This window comes from Rhinoderma darwinii, chromosome 7 (genome assembly GCF_050947455.1).
Source record: "Rhinoderma darwinii isolate aRhiDar2 chromosome 7, aRhiDar2.hap1, whole genome shotgun sequence".
Lineage (NCBI taxonomy): Eukaryota > Metazoa > Chordata > Amphibia > Anura > Rhinodermatidae > Rhinoderma > Rhinoderma darwinii.
Window position 1 is genome coordinate 8,975,669 of NC_134693.1, and position 7,734 is coordinate 8,983,402.

Consider the following 7,734-nt stretch of genomic DNA (forward strand, 5'->3'; position numbering starts at 1 on the left):
AACTGATGCAACCTAATGCAAGCCCGGCGTGGACAGTGGTTACAAAGGGCATCTTTCACCCTGGAGGACCCAATTCATCCATGCAGTAAATGATTTCAATGTGAACTGTGTCATACTTCCTTTCCCCTGCGGTGGCGCTGCAGAGACATTGAGCACAGATTACAGCTGATCGCTGGGGATCCCAGCAGCAGGACATGGTGTAATCAGCTTATTTTTAGGGAACCCGTCTCACACAGAGTTATCTAACAATATTAAGGGTAATACAAACCAGGGACTTATAGTTAGAGGGTATTTTTTTGATTTGAGGGGGGATGCTCTTTAAATTCTGCCGCTATATCAGAGCGGACTTTGTTGATTTTTTTTGTAGCTCACATTAGAGGCGCTGACATTATTTCAAGATTAAACTTTGTTTGAAGTGTTTGAACAACTCCAAGATTGAGTCAAGGTGACCTTTATCTGCTGGATGGACTCGTAATGTTGGTTCTGCAGACTGAAGATCATACAAAGACGGTCTGTGACCCCGATCGATACGGGAGCGCAGCTTCTAACATGATCCTAATGAAATATGTTAAGTAAACAGCAGGGTGTCCTTTAAGAGACATACGTGGCCTTCCATATCCCTCCCCCGACAAGGGTACACTCAATATTATATTTATTATTAGTCCTTAAAATGATTTTTCCATTTTTATGGAAATAAAGCTTAATCATTGTATAATGAAAAGCTCTGCAACTTTGTAATATACTTTGTGTTTCCATTTCTTAGTATTGTCAAGATGACTGCTTGCTGTCAGTGAATGGGAGCAATCTCATTTATATCCAGAAGCTGAAAACCAATTCTGACCTAATAATTCTACTACGGAGAGTTTGTTACAATTGCATCCAGTTTAGATAATTATTTGGGAGGGGAGAAAATAGTCTGGACACCAGGTTGATACCTTTTACCTGTACTGATACACTGTAACAAATGTATTAGGAAAGGAGAAATATTTCTGCTGCAGATGTATTTAGCGTCTTAATATATCTTTGTAGTGGTCAGAGCATAGTAGCTTACTACATAGTGTATAAACATTATACTGTATAAAACAGTATGCAGTGAGTGCCCCCTACTGGTGGCCGAAGGCAGACAGAATATTATTGTATAGCTATATGGCTATGCAGAAAATTTGGAGCTCTGTATCAAAAAGGGCCGCTAAGAGAGCTAAACTAGTGCTGCGGCCCCTTCATTCTCAAGATCATAAGACCCCCTGCGATCAGAAAGTGATGGCATACCCAAGTGACCGGGGGGAACTACTCATCTAATCAGAGTTTTCCACAAAGTATAACCACTCTCACCGCACAAGACAATAATAGACAAGACATAATAGTAAACTTTTTTCTACATTAGCTGTGATTTCTATTTACACGCTGAAGAAGTGAGATCTGTCTAAAGGAAATCCCAGTGATCTCCCGGCTACTGCACCCCCTAGTGGCAGACCATAGGTATTTATGCTCTACCAATAGATTATATATCATATCAATTTTATAAAGCATTTCCCCTTAAATTAAAATTACATTTCCAAGTCGTCCTTTCCTGTCAACCGTTTCTCAGTTATATCTGTATCTGGGAAAGCTGGGTGACGGCCAATACGGTCACTATTACAGCTTCAACATAGGTTGTCACCCAGACTCCTGAAGGGCAAATCTGGCACGTGAATAACAACCTTTGCCATTCTGGAAAAACTGGGTTACAATCTTAATGAAAACTGTACACATTTATCACCCAGCTTTGCCAAAAACAGATAAAATGTAAAAAAAAAACACAAGAATATTTACAACCAAATTTTTAAAAAAAAATGTCTCCCAAGGGATTGTGGGTAATGCATTGGGCTGGTAAGCAAAGACAAAGCAAACACGCGTACATAACAGCAGCTGCGCACCACAGAGGTACAAGATGCAGTAGAGTCATTACATTTTATCAAATCCGTTTTTCCCGTCGCACTTCACATGTGTCACCGGTTTACTTCGAAAGTTCCTTTGTTTTTCTGTATTCGTGGAGCAGAGCCACCATTTGGAATGGCCTGGGGCCCCGGGGGTGATTAATCGAACAAGACGTGTAATCGACTTTCCTCAGCGTGATATTTGACGTCCAATTTCAGCGACCATTCCACCGAACAGAGCGGAAACGAGGCTGAAAACCATTTTGTCCCCGCTCGTAATATGTGATCACCTGATGTTCTGCCGCAGATCTTTCGCATTTGTTCTCGCCGTCGCCGTCTTTACATTTTTTGGGCATTGCGGTTGTAATGACATAATTACACGCTAACGACCGCTGCGCCTTTCACTGCAGAGAACAATGCACAGACATTATCCACTTTATTCGCGGCGAGGTACATTGACGACTACCATACCTGGCGTTTTTTTGGCTTGAGCAGCCCTAATTGTATGTTTGTGTCCTATTCAATTAAGTAATGCATTTTCATGTAATTGATCGCCATATTTTAATAAAAATAGCGTTTTTTCATTTATGCCAGTAGTTGGTTACAGAAGAGGAACGTGAATGTGCAAAATACAAGGTTCCGTACGCCGGCGCACAGGTGGAGCGTGAAATCTGCTGTGAATATTAATTTATTTCACTAAAAAATAATGCTGGACTCCTCCGCAGCGCATTGTAACATCCTCGTGATCTATCTTCAATGTTACAGTAGTTTCTACATTGTAGCCGTTTGTGGCTCCGCCCCCTCGTGTAATTTCCTTATCCCTACAGGCTGAAGTTGGCAAGAGCACACTGTCATGTGACAACTAAGCCCCGCCCAGAGCGGGAAGGGTTTATAAGACAGAAGTTGGACATTTTTCTACCATGGGACAAAACTACAATCCAAAAATAAGCTATTTATACATTTTTATCTATGATCCTATCATTTTCAAGCCTGTTCATCATTGGTTTTCTACAGAAGGATCATTAGAGTTACATTATGTCATAAATGGAGGTTTCCTTTAAGGGCAAGTTTCACGTAGCGTAAATACTGCGGATTTCGTTGCGGAAAATCGGCAGCATAATGCAGTAGCAAAGTGGATGAGATTTGAACACGTCTCCTCCACACGCTGCGTAAATGATGAGCGGAAAAAACGCTCAGAAATTGACCTGCGGTGCGGTCTTTTAATCCGCAGCACGTCAATTGTATTTGCGTAATCGCTGCTTTTGTGTAGCGGGTTTTCCCCATTGAGTTCAATCAGGAGGTAAAATCTGCAACAAATAGCAGATGTGTTTTTTGCGGGAGAAAAACTGTGATTCCGCCTCAGAAAATGCAACTCCGTAATAAAAAAATAATCTTATACTTACCCAGAATTCTGTGCTCCTTCCTGCAGGCCGGCCTCCTTGGATGACGTTTCAGCCTATGTGACCGCTTCAGCCAATCACAGGCCAATCACAGGCTGCAGCGTGACATGGGATGAAACGTCATCCCAGGTCCGAAGAACGTCAGGACATCGGAGAGATGCGTAGCCGTGGGAAGTTTATCCATTTTTTATTTTTTCATTGCTGGATTTCCGCAGTGGACATTCCAGCTGAAAAACCGCACCACAATTTGGACCAAAGTCGCCGCGTAGACCTTGCATCTTAGTGATTTTTGCCATGGTTCTACCTCCTCTCTACATATCATGACCCTGGTTTTATCTGCCGATTCCATTCTACCTTCTCCAGTTCTTGCAAGACGCCACCTATTGGAGACTATTCTGTAAGTAATGACCTCGAAGACTAGGAAATCAGCACTTATACTCTGCACCCCAGACGATCCTGCCCGCTCCTATCCTGGTCCATAACAATATGATGTCACAGGTTAGAGAACTTTTTGAAAAATTGCACCTTCTTTAGGTATTGGGAAGAAATTGGGTCCATTTACAGTGGTTCTCTGGGATTTCATTGTGGGGTCAGGGTTCATTGTGAGTGATCTCTAGTGTTGTCTTAATGGATCCAGGGAGAACTTGAAAGAACAATCTAGAAGAATCCTTGGCAGAAATTGAAAATTCCAGAGGTTGGGTGGACTATGTTGACCCCAAACGTCTTTGGGCACATTGAATGCCTGTCTCAAAAGCTGTACTGACCTTTGAACTTTTGAGTATAGCGGTGCAGCTCAACCAGTGTTCTCAATGCAAACGGGGACCTCTCCTTGGGGTTGGAGTGATGATCAAGTATCTGGGGCACCACATACAATGTATCATGATAATAGGGCACATCATACTTCATGACAAACTCAGCTATGCTACATCTGTATATGATCATACGCCACATATGATTGAAAATAAGAAACCAGTGTCTTCAAATACTGGGACTATAGCAATAAAGTTGTATAGAAGCCGAAGTCATCAGTAATGAGCGATGTATCCATAATTATGATGGCTGGGGACTAAGAAGTCAAAACCAAGTATTTATCTTCATGTCTTGCAGCCAAGTTGTGCCCAAGTCACCCCAATCTGAGGTCTAATTATGAAACTGCAATATTCCTGAGAGCAGGACGCCGACTGGATCCTTTTTAAAGCAGGAGGGGGAATCTATATGTTTGCTTTTACGTGCAAATAGGAGAAAATAGGTCAGATGGATTTCCCAAAGCACATTAAAAATCAATGAATTGCTAAGCCGTCATAATGAGCTTTGTAATACGGTTGCGGGATCTAAATGATTCTACTGAGACACTTGTAGAAAAAGCGAGGAGTCCCCCCCCCCCCCAACCCTCATCTCCAGACTAAGTGAAGTCAAACAAGTGAATATATAGGGGGTCATACAGGAGAGGGTCCCTCATACGCCTGTTAATGACGCCAGTTATTACTAAAAGTCTTTGGCAGGTCCGAGGTCCACAGATTAGAAGGTTCTCTATACAGTAGATAAAACTGGAGAGGCAAATAACTGCACATCTTATTGATAGGTTACAATAGCCCAGGAGGGAGATCCATAAAATAATAATTCTAGAGATGGCACCAAAATAAATAATTTAAAAAAATATACAAATTTTAAATCATTTAGATTTTTTTTATGTAATTTGCCTAATATTCTTCCGAACAGCAACATAAACAAAGACTGTGTAAATGCTTGCAAAGTGAATGACGTATAACTGGTGAGAAAGGGACGGCCCTCAATGGAGAGAGACATTAAAATAAATGGAAAGCTCCAAGTAGGAGAACTGAATACTGAGAAGTGTCCAAGACTTTATTCATTTTAATGTAGATTGACAATACCTGCTTTTTATAATAATAAATGTTTGATCTATAAAACAAGAATAGATTTACTATAACTGCCCCTATATACAAGAATATAACTACTATAATACTGCCCCCTATATACAAGAATATAACTACTATAATACTGCCACTATATACAAGAATATAACTACTATAATACTGCCCCCTATATACAAGAATATAACTACTATAATACTGCCACTATATACAAGAATATAACTACTATAATACTGACCCCTATATACAAGAATATAACTACTATAATACTGCCTCCTATATACAAGAATATAACTACTATAATACTGCTCCTGTATACAAGAATATAACTACTATAATACTGCCTCTATATACAAGAATATAACTACTATAATACTGCTCCTATATACAAGAATATAACTACTATAATACTGCCTCTATATACAAGAATATAACTACTATAATACTGCTCCTATATACAAGAATATAACTACTATAATACTGCACCTATATACAAGAATATAACTACTATAATACTGCCCCTATATACAAGAATATAACTACTATAATGCTGCCCCCTATATACAAGAATATAACTACTATAATACCGCCCTATATACAAGAATATAACTACTATAATACTGCCCCTATATACAAGAATATAACTGCTATAATACTGCTCCTATATACAAGAATATAACTACTATAATACTGCCGCTATATACAAGAATATAACTACTGTAATACTGCCTCCTATATACAGGAATATAACTACTATAATACTGCTCCCTATATACAAGAATATAACTACTATAATACTGCCCCCTATATACAAGAATACAACTACTATAATACTGCCCCTATATACAAGAATATAACTACTATAATACTGCCCCCTATATACAAGACTATAACTACTATAATGCTGCTCCTATAAACAAGAATATAACTACTATAATAATGTGCCTATATACAAGAATATAACTACTATAATACTGCCCCCTATATACAAGAATATAACTACTATAATACTGCTCCTATATACAAAAATATAACTACTATAATACTGCCCTATATACAAGAATATAACTACTATTATACTGCTCCTATATACAAGAATATATGTACTATAATACTGCTCCTATATACAAGAATATAACTACTATAATACTGCCCACTATATATAAGAATATAACTACTATAATACTGCTCCTATATACAAGAATATAACTACTATAATACTGCCTCTATATACAAGAATATAACTACTATAATACTGCCCCTATATACAAGAATCTAACTACTATAATACTGCCTCTATATACAAGAATATAACTACTATAATACTGCCCCCTATATACAAGAATATAACTACTATAATAATGTGCCTATATACAAGAATATAACTACTATAATACTGCCCCCTATATACAAGAATATAACTACTATAATAATGTGCCTATATACAAGAATATAACTACTATAATACTGCCTCCTATATACAAGAATATAACTACTATAATAACGTGCCTATATACAAGAATATAACTACTATAATACTGCCCCCTATATATAAGAATATAACTACTATAAGGGTATGTGCACACACACTAATTACGTCCGTAATTGACGGACGTATTTCGGCCGCAAGTACCGGACCAAACACAGTGCAGGGAGCCGGGCTCCTAGCATCATAGTTATGTACGATGCTAGGAGTCCCTGCCTCTCTGCAGGACAACTGTCCCGTACTGTAATCATGTTTTCAGTACGGGACAGTAGTTCCACGGAGAGGCAGGGACTCCTAGCATCGTACATAAGTATGATGCTAGGAGCCCAGCTCCCTGCACTGTGTTCGGTCCGGTACTTGCGGCCGAAATACGTCCGTCAATTACGGACGTAATTAGTGTGTGTGCACACATACCCTAATACTGCCCCCTATATACAAGAATATAACTACTATAATACTGCTCCTATATACAAGAATATAACTACTATAATACTGCTCCCTATATACAAGAATATAACTACTATAATACTGCTCCCTATATACAAGAATATAACTACTATAATACTGCCCCCTATATACAAGAATATAACTACTATTATACTGCTCCTATATACAAGAATATAACTACTATAATACTGCCTCCTATATACAAGAATATAACTACTATAATACTGCCTCTATATACAAGAATATAACTACTATAATACTGCCCATATATACAAGAATCTAACTACTATAATACTGCTTCCTATGTATAAGAATATAACTACTATAATATTGCCTCCTATATACAAGAATATAACTACTATAATACTGCTCCTATATACAAGAATATAACTTTTATAATACTGCCCCCTATATACAAGAATATAACTACTATAATACTGCTCCTATATACAAGAATATAACTACTATAATACTGCCCTCTATATACAAGAATATAACTACTATAATACTGCCCCCTATATACAAGAATATAACTACTATAATACTGCTCCTATATACAAGAATATAACTACTATAATACTGCTCCCTATATA